A 15350-nucleotide genomic window follows, 5' to 3' on the forward strand; every position below is an offset into this window, starting at 1 on the left:
TAATATGTAAAATGGTGAATGGTTGAAATTACTATATTCAACCTGAGATCAAGTATTGAGCATCATGCTAAAAGACACTAAACAAACCAGAAAAAAAAAAGAAAATTAAAGTATTACCCAATAGAGTCAAAACTAAGAATATTTATTTGGATTAAATCAGGGTGCATAAAATGGAAGAAAATACTTCCCTGTAATTGTGTGGTTATGGGCTGGTTTTCAGGAGGACCTAGAATTAGATTACACTCTTCACATTGTCTACAAAGTCACATTCATACACACAAAAAAGTAAATTATCTTGCTGCTTTAATTATCATAGGCACATGGCAAAAGAAAGGGCAAATGTCTCGAGGAAGAAAATAGTATAAACTCAGAGCTTAAATAATTACATTTTTAAAAAAATTGGAAAGTTCTCAAAGTCATGAATTATAAAATAACACAAATTTTCTTGTATAAAAATAGATGAATAATTCATGCAGTGATGCCAGATTTGGAAATATTTCAGATACAAAAATCATATATCATAGATTCTTACATCATTACTATTGTTGTTTAAAAGAAATTAAAATTTAGTTATGACATGAGAGTATCAAAAAGACCATATTTCTTTAAAATAACCAATAAAACTTTCTAAAACTCCAAAATTTAGATAATCTATCAATAAAAAATAATATATAAAATTAAAATTGATAGGCTTCAGTGGTAGATTTGACACACTTGAAGAGAAGAGTGAATAAAGTCGGAAGGGATCTGGAGAAATGAAGCGAAATGCAACACAGAGAAATGTAAAAATGGAAACTATTGAAGAAGAAGTGAAGATGTTTGGCAGATAAGGTAAGAAGGACCAATATAAGGGCAATGAAACTTTTAATAGAGAATCCTGGTATAATAAATATATATTTTAATAAAAGAGACATCTTAGTGGATACATGTAGGGATTCTGATCATGGAAATGTACAGGAAAGTGTCCCCTTGGTGAGAAAACACCCAGGGGTTGGGTGTGGGGGTAATAGGCACCCTGTTTTCCACCCTTAGAGTGCCCTGTAATCTCTTTTAGAATCTAATAATATAGCTAATATATGTGCTATGTCTAGCTGGTATGGCAATGCCCTGAGATGCCTCTGTGTTAGAGCCTCATCAAGCCTCAACCTTGATTGCAGGCACAAAGCTCCTGGGATTAGAAGAACCTGTTTGCTATATAACTACAATGTTTCACCAAGCTCCAGGGCTCCTGGAGCTGCCCGCCTAACAGTAAATTCAGACAATGGACTTTCTTGAGAACTTCACGAAGCTCCTAACATTGCGTATTGTAACTGTGAAATGTAATTGCAGAAATAAATAACCTCACTGATACTCTAAACAATAATGTGGTTATGGTACTAATGATCTAATGTAACCTATAAATAAATGTGGCCACTTGGACAAGAAGCCACTCTGCCACCTTCCCTGCCTCTGCACCTCGTCTCTGTGTCTCATTATTATTATTTCTTTATAAATACACAAAGCATAAAAAAGTCCTAGGTCACCAAAAAAATATAAACCAATATATATTTCACGTATGGTAGAATTGTACACTATCAAAGCTATAAAGATGATTTTCAAGGCAGCAAGTGAAAAACCTTTAAAATGACTTTTGCAAGTAATAACACTATCAGCACCAGTGGACAGTAGTTACCAAGAAAGAAACAAATGTTTTACCTAGCATTCCATTTAAAAAGTATGAAATCCATTTCAAAAATGTATAAAAATATTCATTTTAATATTATTTTTTAACTAAAAAATTTAAAATAGAGAAAATTACTCCAAGAAAAAATATTAGGGAAGAATAAAAAAGTAAAGAATAGAGAAACACAATATAAGAGCACAAGTATATCTAAACAGATGGGCTGAACATGTTGAGCTCAAAAATTAGGTAATAAGAACATATGAATTAAAATATAAATATACAATTGATTAGTTATTTGAATTAAAGTATTTTAATTTCTTAATCTAAAAAACATAAAGATAATATACAGGAAGTTCAAAATATAAAGGTGTGAATGCTACATACAACTGAATGCTATATAACATTATTATAATTTTCCGTACCTAATTGACTTTTTATTCTCTTGGAGTTAATCATTACTTACTTTCTTATAAATACAACTATGTTTCCATATAATTATCACAAGTGTAACTTGTGATTTTAGTCTTTTTTGAATGGGGGAGGGTGTTATGAGAGATTGAACCCAAGATTTCACCCATGTTAGAGACGCACTCTCCAATTGAGCTACATTTTTGCCCTTTAAAAAAATTGTTTTGAGATAAAGTCTCATTTCATTGTCCAGACTGACAATTGCCTCAGCTTTCCAAGTAGCTGGGATTACAGGCATGAGTCATTGCACCTTGGTCAGTTCTGTTCTCTTGTTATCAAATGCATTGGGAATTCTACTATTTTCACCATTTAAGGAAATCCAATTTGTCAGAAGGCTGAGGCAGAAGGATTACAATTTTGAGGTGGGCCTGAGAAACTCAGGGGGACCCTCTTAAAGTTTTAAAGTGCTAGGATTGTAGCTCAGTGGCAGAACACCCTGTGTTCAATTCCCTCGTGGAAGGAAGGAAAACTTGGTCCAATGCAGGGTCTACAGTAGATTGGATGTGTTTCAGCAAAACTCATAAATCATTTCAGCAAAACTCAGAAATACTAATACCCACTATGATTATGTTAGAAGGTGGAGAATTTGGGAGATAATTTGATCATGAAACTGGATCACTGAAGGCAGGAATGAAATTCTACCATGTGGAGATAGAAGGAGACAGCAGTTTGAAGCATAGAAGAGGATCCTCCCAAGAACTTAATCATGCTGGCAGCTGGATTTCAGATTTCTAGTATCAAGAACCAAAAGAAGCATATTTCTATTGTTTATAAACCTTCCAGTCTATGATGTTTTGATATACAGAGCAATACACCATAAATAAACACTAAAATAGAGACTTTAGATGTTTTGTTTTTTGGTGCATCTTCTATATCATTTGCCTATCTGTTTTCCACAAATTTCCATGGATCCTCCTTGTCTGAAGACTTTTCCATCTCTCCCTTGGTCACAATCCCCTAATTCCTATATCTCCTTGTACATTTTCTTATTTTTGTCACATAAATTTTAGAATAGATTATGAAGAAAGTTATGTTTGATTTGAATTTCCTAGAAATAGTGTAAGAGGTATATTATTTGTTTGCTTGTGGAGTTACTTGATTGAGTACTTGCAATAGAAGAGAAATAAGCAGGCTACAGAAGTACAAAATAGTTAAGCTAGCATGACATTTCAGCAAGAGTTTGATACCTTGGAGTACCACAGTTGATCTAACTTTAAGGCATAGTAACTAATGTTTTGTAACTCCATGTCAGACTGCCAAAGACTGAAGGTTACCTCTTTGAAGGGGTGGCAGCATATTTAAAACAAGAATAATTCTCAAAGAGGGATGCACCAGAAGAAAGAGAATCATTAGAAAGCAACACTCATAGCACCTGCTGTATAGATATAGCTGGCAGAAAAGAGAACCATGATAAATTGCTGCCAGCACCCATTTAAATCTGCTCATTTGAACTTAATTTTTACATTCATAATTCATCTACTTGTAGATTCTCCAAGATTCTGGTTGGGTAGATTTCTAGGAAAAAATACAAGAGACAAGATGACAGGATTAATAGAATATTCCATTCCTGCAGTTGATTAAGCTGACACCCAAAACTATAGACTGCTTTTTACCTCGGATAGGAACACTTTTGCTATAGTTGGTTGGCCAAGAGGAGAAAACCAAATCTACATTATTGAGAATTATGATCCCTGAATCAAAGCATCTTATCATGTTGTGACTCTTACCCTTGTAGGTTTTAGTTGTAACCAGACAAAAGAGTCACAAAAGTCCTTTCATTTGATTATATGGGTCTCAATGCATTCCTTCTTTTCCCCTGTTATGTATGTAATAACCAGTTGACTTTCTTATGACATTTGGGATTATATTTTTTTTCTGCCAGTATGATAACTGTCTTCTTTGTAGCCTAGTAGCAGTACTTCCTTCTACCTACATTTTCACAATGGAAAACAGAACCTGGACTCTGACACAATTTTTAAAGTTAAAGAAATATAATCCTTTGATACAAAAACAACAGAGAAAATAATCCCAATGTCTTAGTTTAAGGAACTGAAAGTATGTTCTTTCCACTGCTATTAATATATGGATGGTGAAAGAAGCTTGATATTAATAGTGAGAGAAAATATAACTTGGTTTGTAATGGATTAAATCTGTAGATATTCAAATGGAGATCTTAGGTTAGAAGTTGGATATGGAGACATGAGCATCAGGGGAAGACACAGGGATGAAGTTATGAACATGAAAATATTTTTTATATGGCATACAGCTATTGAACTGTTTTCAAACTTATTGGTTACCAATTAATAAACTTGAACTCAGTGTAATAGGGCATGATAGCCATATACAAATGAAATAGATATCTGAGGCCCATCTCTCATCTTGAAAGGATAATATTTTGCCTCTCTGAATTGAAACACATTTGGGGAAATCTCTAGTTTTCCTGACTGTTGTGCTTCAGCCAACAAGACAATTCAAAGGTTGAGAAAATGTTTGATCTCCTATCTCACAACAATCAGAAAATCTTGAATGCTCTACTTTCAAAATATGGTCAGAATCCTGCCGTTGTTTTTAATTCTCCTCTACTACTATTAACTGATGTAAGTAAATTTCATCCATAGATCACACTTTTAGCACACATTATGAAACAGTTCTCCCTGTTTTCATGTGCTCTCCACAAGAGCATTTGTACATGCAGAATAAAACACACATATTCATGAGTTCTCATTCTTGGTGTTGATATAAAATCATTACAGAAACAAGCATATCAATGTAAATCATCATCATTCTTTTAAATTAACTAACAAGGTTAAAAATGCAGCTGAATCTTTCTCTAACACTGTCTTCAATTAGATTTATTACTACTTTATGGAAAACCTTACTATTAATTTAAAGCTTGCTGTAAATATAATATTATTTATTTTCTTAGTTTGCCATTTATTTTCAGTTTTTAGAAGGCAATAGGTTTCCTTAAAATAAAGTTTAAGAAATAGTAGAAATATGGACAGAGAAAAGACTAGTCATGCATCATGGTTTACCTTTTTTTAAGAGTATTGCCAGTTATTTAAAAAAAATAGGCAGTGACACAGAGAAGATTTTCCAATGCAATATTCCATGAAATGTTTCTAAACTTCACCAGACATTTTTTTATTATTATCAAATATTGTTGTGATCTAGGGTGGCAATTAAAAGTAGTGACTCATGCTTATTTTTGGTAATTTATAAAAGCCATGGCTTTATATGTTAGAAGATGGTTGTCCAAGAGTAAGAAGGTAACTTTTGATATATTTATGAATTAGAATAAATCCATTTTATGTAGGACTATGTTCCATGTAGAACTAAGAGATGATGGTCCTATTCTATGAAAAACCAGCAAAAATAAGCACTTTGTTTGTAAATGGAGTCCACAGCAAAGGATTCATGAATATCTACATATAATTTCCATAAATTATAATAGCTAGCTGGCTCCTGATAGTTAAACCAATATACATGGATGAGTTTCTCCATTCATTTCTATTTGTTTTTATGATTTCTGACCCACCCTCTTAACATGAAAAAAAAATCTCCACAAATTTAAAGCACTCCCCATTATAACCTTCCACAGTTGTCAGTCTGGAAATGGACATCAAACTCAAGCAAATAATTCAGAATTTATCTTTATGAATTTGTACCCTGTAGTGGGTAATTACTGCAATTCAAGGATAATTGGATGAGAATCACAGACCTATTGACTTACTGAATATTTCATGAACAAATTGAAAAGAGTTTGCTATTTTGCTATAAAATTACCCAAATCTTTGTAATATATTAAAAAGAGTCTCTAAAGTTTTAAAAAAAAAGCAGCAAGAAGATTATTTGGAGTCAACACAAGTAAAACTACTGTGATCATTGGCTATCATATTGTATTACAGTTTCAATTAAAAAAAAAACAAATACAAAGCAATTTTTGGCTAGTCTTATGGTTATTTAATTACCAGTGTCACTCATGTTTTATGACTTATTTATTTTCATTAAATAGGTTTCTAACATTCTTCCTCATAGCAGGATTCTGTAGAGTTTTGTCCCAAATTAGATAATTTTCTTTTTCTAATATCCTACAATTAAGAAATATGAAAAAGAATTAAAGTTTTCTATGATTGTATGTCCAATTTGATCAAGCACTGAGTTTGGTGGCTGTATTATTTTGGTTTGAGGCTTTTTAGTCTTATTTGGCAGATAGGCATATCAATTGAATAGACCCATCTGTTGTCCCACCAATTAGTTGGCTTGCATCTAGATGAACCAGGCACATTTCCAAAGTGAGAAGAGTCTTCGGTGGGAGGCCTTGATTATGAAAATAAGATTTGGCTTCCAAGTGAAATGCCAACTGAATCTAAGCCATAAGCCTGTGCATTCATTCATGGCATTTGGGGGCTTTTCTGAAACATACACCGTTTATTCAAAGTATTAATTGAAAAAAGTTTATTTGTCAGAATAAAATTGCCTTCGGCTTTGCTTTGAGTTATTTGTGGTGTTTTAAAACACCTAAATCATGGTCAATAAAGTGAGTATTATTATTAGATTTACTTAAAAGTTCTGCTAAAATTCAACATGTTATTATTTAACTATTTATACAAGCATTTCAGCAGAATATTTTCATTAGGTTTAAAAAAATTGGTGAATCTTAAGATCAGAATTGTAAACCTAAGATCAGAATTGAAGACCAGAATTGAAAACTGGTTTTCAATTTCTCCTGTTGTAGATAGATAGGTGGTCACCATTTATCTACAACAGGAGAAATATCAACTTCTTTACACACACAAAAGTCTCTGTTAATTCATTAGGATACTGAAAGATTTTCCTTTTACTTTTTAATGCTAAAGATATAAATATTAATGTGACTGTTCATTATCAGACAGTATTTTAAACTTGTATACAATGTTTCAGAAAGTTAATTCGTTTATTCATAGGAGAAGTACTTACTAAGAACTAACTTTTCACTAACATAAAGATTATTACCTATATACCTTATCATTTTTGCTCAGCTGAGAATACCTGATTAGCCATTTTATGTATTTCTTCACAAACCACCTTAATATCAATATTCTCATTCTCTCTCCCATTTCACTGCCCCCATCTTATTTTTCTTACCTAAAATGTTTTAGTAATGTTTTAATTCAAATATAAATTTTCTCATTCTTACATCTATTCAAGTGCAGATTTTTTGGGAAAAAAATTACATAACCTCATGGATTGAATTTATTTTAAACTCCTATCAAATAGACTCAATACTACTACTCAACTTGTAGGGATTTCATCAAATGTTTACATTTATTTAATTTAAAAATAATGTTTTCCACATATTCTTATCTTTCTTGATTTTTTCCTCTCTGAAATGACTGACTAGATATGTACTTATCTCTCTGGAAAAGGTTCTCCCTAAAAGACTCATTTATTCCTATGATTAAAAATACCAATTAAATGCTAGACATTTCCAACTAATTTTTCTTTAATCTAGACCTCTCCCTTACTACTTAATTAGTATAACCAATTGCCTACTTAACTTCATTTAGTTATTTCATATGAAAGTCAAAATGAACTCAAAACACCATTTAGTGTTTTCAACACAACCTGAAATCTTTTTTTTTTTTCTTCATGGAAGCATTATGTGTTCACATTGTCAAGCCATCTAAAATTCATCATTGACTTTTCTATTTTCTTTTACCCATAACTTTCTATTTTTTCTCTCCCATGTGTGTATTTGGCATATATATGGCAAGTTTTTGTTAGAAACACAAACATGAGGTGTGTGTGTGTGTGTGTGTTTGAAGGTTGAAATGTAAGTTTAAAACACAGTAATGTTGAGCAAATTTTTTTAAGAATATTCAGTTTTGTGCTCTGAATTTGCAAGACTTATTAATATTTTAGAATGCAATGCTTTATTTTTTATCATATGGATTGTATTTATTTCTCTTAAAACAAAGTATACGTTATTTAGCCACTTCAAAGTGATGTGTTTATGGATTCACTTGATTGAATACATCTAAGCCACAAAATACATAACAGTGGCTTTATCTGTATATTCATAACATCTTTATGAGAAATTCTAAAAAAAATAAGATATCAAAATATAACAAGATTCTTACTCTAACCAATGAACATAGTGTGCCAGAACTGAAGAATTCAATAAACTAATTCTGCTTACATAAAAGCATTTTTAAAAAGGAGAAAATAATATATTTGGAGTAAATTGGAACCAGAACTATATTCAAATCAAAAGTTCTTAAGAAAGACAAATCTATCTGCTTATATCTAATGAAATACATGTGCCTAGTTTTCCCTTTTAACACAATCATAATAGTCCTCTTTGCCTTTATAAAATAAATATTTCAAGTCACAGCAAGGTTCAATAAAATTATGAAGTCATGAAAGACATTAGTATCAAAGCACATGTTCTGCAAATGCCATCTACAGAGAAATCACTAGATGACTGAAAAAAGGAGAAGTGCACACATAGAGCTCTTCTAATAACCTATGTGAATTTTCTCCAAGAAAGTAGACTAGAAGATACATCTATGTACACAAACTCCTGAAATGTGCATTTGTAGTAAAGGCATTGAATTACAAGATTCAAATAAAAATAAAAACTATTTTATTGGATATAAACATATTCAGTGATTAAAATTAATTTAGAGAAACTGTTACTAAATACAATACCTGTTATTATATTCCTTTATAATAATATATCCTGTGTCTGATATAATCAAAATGAAATATGCTAACAAATGAACACCTGTCATAATAGTTTATTCTTGACATAAATTTAATTCTTTATATGCCAACCTTAAATTAAGTGATTTTTTTTGCCTCTAATCATCCATTTCTTGGTGCTTCTGGCAAGGATAAAACTTTGACATAAGCATCATTAAATGAGCATTTTATAAAAATCTTTCCTATTAATAATGCAAACTATTTTCCCCCCATAGTATACCTAATATTATCAGATTTAAAATCCTAGACTCCAAATCCTCCAAATTTCAGCTCTCTATACTGTTGCTTTTTTCATTTCTATAATAATCATTCATTAGTTCAACAAATACATCTAGGCTTTTTAAACAGACACCAACATACTCATACACTCTTTGAAAGAAATGACTCAAAATACTTACAATGTCTCTATTGTTTAAAATGAGGAGTGATGAATGATTTTATTTACATTTTCATTATGTGTATAACTTTGATATCAGATCATGTATGGTTTCATCATAAGAAAAATATTAATAGTTGATATTTCATTTTCAACTCTTTCAGGAAAAAGAATTTGGTTATTAGTATGTAACAAACATTTTATCAATTAAAACAGTAATTTGCAAATACTTTGCATGGTGGAACACCTCCATAATGTAGTTTTGAGAAAACACCAGGTAAACAAGGCTGCTTAAGACCAAGAGCATTCACCCAGTGAGCTGGTGTCTCAAACCTTGGCACATTGATAACTTGTACATCAGTTTGTTGTACTTTGGTAGGAAAGTTGGGCATGGTTTAAGACATATTATACATTATACATATTATATAATTATATATTATACAATTATAATTATTCTTAGGACCATTATAACTATAACTGATTTTCTTTTTTGCTTGTTTGATTAAGTTTTCAACATTAACTTAAAAAGGATGAAATAACAGTTGAGAATTTATCTTTACAAATGTTGAATATAATAACTTATCCCTTAGTGGTGTCTTTTAACTTTTCCTTTTTTATGTGAATATATTTTTTCATCAAAAAATATCACTTCTCATTTAATGCTAAAGATTATTATACAAATATATTCTTATATCTTGGCTTGTTCTAAAGTTCAAATCTTATTTTATGTCAAATAATTACCTTTCAAATATATTAATTTATTTTATATTGTGCTTGTTTGCAAAGAAGTATTTGCATACAATTCAAGAATAACCCATAAATATAGGATTCTAATTCATCATTATGCATTATGTGTAGTTAAACATAAATATTTGAAAATTTTAACCATTCAACATTAACTTATAATAAATGAATAAGTAATATATTATGAATTCTTATAGTTGGTACATAATTCAAATAATAAATGAACCTATTCCTTAAAATAAGTTAATCACATTAAACTAAACCTGAATTAGAGAATCAATTTTCTATATTGTAATTACTCTGTAAGGTTATGTTTTTGAATGGCCTTTCTTTATCTCTACCTCCTATTCAAGTTACCATTTATTAACTTTTTTTTAAGAGAGAGCATGAGAGAGAGAGAGAGAGAGAGGGAGAGAGAGAGAACTTTTAATATTTATTTTTTAGTTTTTGGCGGACACAACATCTTTGTTCCTATGTGGTGCTGAGAATGGAACCCGGGCTGCACACATGCCAGGCGAGTGGGCTACCGCTTGAGCCACATCCCCAGCCCTATTTAACTTTCTTTATGCTAAAAAAAATAAAGAAAAAATACTTTTTAAACTTCATGGCCATGAATTTATTCTTCAATGCTGTAATAATGATTTCTCTTTGCAACTCTGAAGGAGGTTAGGATAATGCTAAGTTAATGATTGATTCAGTCTGTTTTCTTAGCTTCCACCAAAAAACTAATTTACTATTTTTTTTTCACTTAATGCTGTGTTTTCTACAGGCTTCTTTTTCAGTATATCTCTGGAGTCTTTGGACTTCTTATGCGAAAGACTCTCAAACCTATAGCTCTCAATAAGGTCTGTATGTGTGAACTTCCTTTTTCTGCCACCAAACTCTAAATCGATATATGGATATTCTTGAATCTACAGTATATTTCAACTATGGTAGGCACAAAACTAAATTAATTACTTTTTTATCAGCATTTCAATTTGTTTGTTGAGAAATTTATGCTATCTTTGCTCCACTTCTATTATCTCTCACACCCAGTGAGTTACAAACTCTCCAAAATTCTACTTTCAAAATAAGGTCTAAATCCATTCTTTATCTTTCATCCTCCCAAATCCCACCACCATTATTATGGTGGTTAAGACACTTATCATCTGTTTTCAAGAATTTTATAGGTCTCCTGAATTCTCTATGAATAGATATTTAGAGTTACAGTATTATCATCTGCATTTTTGCCAAAGTTTTTGCTGAGATACAGTTCTAATAAGAATATTTTGCTTAAGACATAGTTATGAATTCTTATTGCCTAAAAATGAAAGTTTAAGCTGTGTTTGATGGCATACAAGTTTGAACTCAATACTTAATAAATTTATCATTTAAGACCAGTTCTTCTTTCTCTAGTAATGGCCATTTTGTAGTTATCTTTCTACACAGGGCACCAAATGGATCTCAGAAATTTCTTTCTTTCATCCACAGATGTCTGTGATCCACAATTTGCCAATAAAGTGATACAGTCAGGCTCCAAAAATTAAAATAGTAACACACAATCACAGAAGAGTTGAAAATAGTGCAATGATAATGCAGGAGCCCAGTTACATTGGCTGTATGGAGTTATAAAGACACCCCAGGGAGCATCCTCACTAGCTTGTTTTCCTGGTGTCCATAATCCCTTGTTTCTGCCTTGCTTTATAAAACTAATTCTTCAACCATTTAATTGATTCTGTGAAATATTAGGTAACAAGCCAGGGAAATTATTTTTCTTTCTTTTTGCTATTGGAATTAAGGATTGAACCTGTGGGCATTTGACTACTGAGCTATATCTTCAGGTCTTTTTATTTTATTTTTTTATTTTAAGACAGGATGTTGCTAAATTGCTTAGGGTCTCACTAAGTTGCTGAAAGTGGCTTTGAACTTGTGATTCTCATACCTTCGCCTCTCAAATTGCTGGGATTACAGGCATGTGCCACTGTTCCTGGCTGGAATTTATCTTCATTTAAGTTAACAAAATCTGAGAAGACCTTCTGCTTTCCAGCATTGTGGAGCAGAAGGAACATTTGAAGGACTTCCCTGCTTCTGACAAATCACTCAAATCCCCACTAGAACTTGTATGTGAAGCATTCCCAGTACCCTCCAGCCAACTCAGCATCAGCTACTCCTGTGACTGGGTCCAGATTAAGTTCCTCTCAAGACAGATTTCATTGGATCCACTCTCAAGAGAACTCTGCCAGGTTTTCCTGCCCCTTCTACAGCACTGTACAGTGCCAAGGCCTTAAGATTTCCATATAACTGCGAGAGAGAGTGCCAGCAAAGCAGAATAAGCCACAAACTCTGTATGGTGCCTCTACCAGCTGATAATGGACAAGAAAAAAAAAATGACTATTTGATACTAGAGCCCCCCCCCCCTTTTTTTTTGCAAAGGTAGGATTTGAGGAAGCTGTTCTAAGATCTGTTCTGCTGGTGACTGATAACATCTGGATCAGTCCCTGAGTTCAGAGACTCAGCTGCAACTGAGTGAAAAACAGACAATGACATCTAGAAGAATTGCACTGAGGTGCAAGCCACATTAAACCCTCTGAAGTGAATGCTGGTTGAACTAAGAAATTGTTAAACCAAACCTGTAATGGGACGGGCTATTTGGGCATCTCTGTCATTTTGCCTCTTGCTGTTACTTTAATTCTGTGTTGTCTTTCAAAGTCCAGATACTTTTCTTTTTTTAAATTTAGTTTTCTTTTTTGTATTTTTTAAAAATATATGACAGCAGTGGGAAGAATTACAATTCTTATTACACATATAGGGAACAATTTTTCATATCTCTGTATATAAAGTATGTTCATGCCAATTTATACCTTTATACATGTACTTTGTTGTTTTATTTTTTGCATCACAATTCTTGATACACATATATGTCACAATTTTTCATATCTCTGTTTGTATATAAAGTATGTTGACACCCAATTAAAGTCTTCATACATGTACTTTGTATAATGATGTCAATCACATTCCACCATCCTTGCTAATCCCCTGCCCCTCCCTTACCCTCTGACCCTTCTTCCCTATCTATAATTCATCTATTCCTCCCATGCTCTCCCTCCCTACCCTACTATGAGTCAACCTTCTTATATCAGAGAAAACATTTGGCATTTGTTTTTTTGGGATTGGCTGCCTTCATTTAGCATTATCTTCTCCAATGTCATCCATTTGCCTGTAAATGCCATGATTTTGTTCTTTTTTAATACTGAGTAAAATTTCATTGTATATATGCCACATTTTTTTATCCATTCATCCACTAAGGACATCTAGGTTGGCTCCACAGTTTAGCTATTGTAAATGGTGCTGCTAAAACATTGAAGTGGCTGTGTCCCTATAGGACCTAGGAATTAAACCAGAGGCTGTGTCTAATAGAAGAAAAAATAGGCCCTAATCTTCATCATGTGGGATTAGGCCCCAACTTCCTTAATAAGACTCCTATAGTGCAAGAATTAAAACCAAGAACCAATAAATGGGGTGGACTCAAACTAAAAAGTTTCTTCTCCACAAAAGAAACAAACTTTGATGTGAACAGAGAACCTACATCTTGGGAGCAAATTTTTACCCCTCCCACATCAGATAGAGCACTAATCTGTAGGGAATATAAAACTCAAAAAGCTAAACACTGAAAAAACAAATAACTCAGTCAACAAATGGGCTAAGGACCTGAAAAACACTTCTCAGAAGAGGATATACAATCAATCAACAAATATATGAATAAATGCTCATCATCTCTAGCAGTCAGAGAAATGCAAATCAAAACTACTCTAAGATATCATCTCAATCCAGTCAGAATGGCAGCTATTATGAAGACAAAAAAGAATAATTGTTGGTAAGGATGTGGGGGAAAAGGCACTCTCATACATTGCTGGTGAGACTGCTAATTGGTGCAGCCAATTTGGAAAGCAGTATGGAGATTCCTTGGAAATCTGGGAATGGAGCCACCATTTGACCCAGCTATTCCTCTCTCATACTATACCCAAAGGACTTAAAAACAACTTACTACAGGGAAACAGCCAGCTACTTTTCAATTCACATTGCCCTGATTTGGGGCAGCAGTGGTTCCCTAGTTTAGAAATAGGCCTTTGGTTGTACCAAATTGAACTTGCTGAAAATGATTGCTACCAAATATTCTTAGATCACATTAACAGAGCTGATTATTGCCCAGAATGCTATTCTCTTAATCCTGCTAATAGAAGCCTTGTTCTTTCTTGGTTCTTCCCACTTGAGTAGGCTCCCCAATATCTCACCAGGTGGACCTTTAAAAAAATGTACCAGCCATTTCTTCTGGGTCCTCCACTGATTAGAAAAATGATACATGGCTCCAGAGTAGCTGGTTAACCCTGCATTACAGTTAATCTTGACTAGAACAGAATAAACATTAAGCAAAAAACTTGACTGAAATAAATAACTTCTATAATAGAAAAATCATGCAGACTCTAGAGGGTTTTGTTCTAGTAGCCCAAGGAACATGGAAATGCAATTCATTTCTTTTTGTGAGTGATGCTAGGGAACAAACCTGGGGTCTCACTCATGCTAGGCAAGAACTACACCACTGAGCTACATCCCCTGCCTCCTTTCTAAATCTGACCCAGATTGTCACTACTTTGGGGAACTGCTTAGATTATCGGGTCTGCTTCTGGGGATAAGCATATTTTGTTTAGCATGCCATCAGTATTCTAACCATCTGCTTCATCTAGGATGAGAGTAATCCATAAACGATGTTCTGAAACTAGCTTGCCCCTTCTAAAAAGTTATATATCATAATTATTAGCATACAATAAGGAATTCCCGGAGGGGAGGCCCCATACTATGTGCTCCATAATTGTATCTTTAACAATAACTGTGGGAAAGCATTCTCTTTATAGCTGGATTCTAGATTCTTCCAATAAATTTTAATAAGAAACTATATTGCTCTCAATTGCTCCTCTTCTATATTTATCAGTGATACATTCCAGATATGTATGAGTGTGTGCATAAATGTGTGTGTGTGTGTGTATATATATATATATATACATATATATATATATATATATATATTATATATAATTTATTCTTATGTAAGTACTTATTCCTCTTGCTCTGTTTGTCCCATCCTCAGTGAGGCTTCAAAATGTTAATAAGTGCTCATTGTAAAATAAATTACATGTTTTACATGTCTATATAATATCTATGTATGCATACTTATCTGTGGCTTTCATTTTTCTTGTTTTTGTTTTTTGAACTATACAATTTTATGGAAAAAAACTATATGTCATGTGTGTGTGTGTGTGTGTGTGTGTGTGTGAGAGAGAGAGAGAGAGAGAGAGAGAGAGAGAGAGAGAGAGAGAG

General features: G+C 32.6%; 1 pseudogene; it reads left to right on the top strand.

Annotated features, from left to right (window-relative positions):
- Positions 1-755: 755 nt before the first annotated feature.
- On the top strand, positions 756-14421 carry LOC124082238 (torsin-1A-interacting protein 2-like; annotated as a pseudogene).
- Positions 14422-15350: the final 929 nt, after the last annotated feature.

This window comes from Marmota monax, unplaced genomic scaffold, assembly GCF_021218885.2.
Source record: "Marmota monax isolate L192 unplaced genomic scaffold, Marmota_monax_Labrador192_F-V1.1 WCK01_AAM20220418_F8-fsc00132, whole genome shotgun sequence".
NCBI lineage: Eukaryota > Metazoa > Chordata > Mammalia > Rodentia > Sciuridae > Marmota > Marmota monax.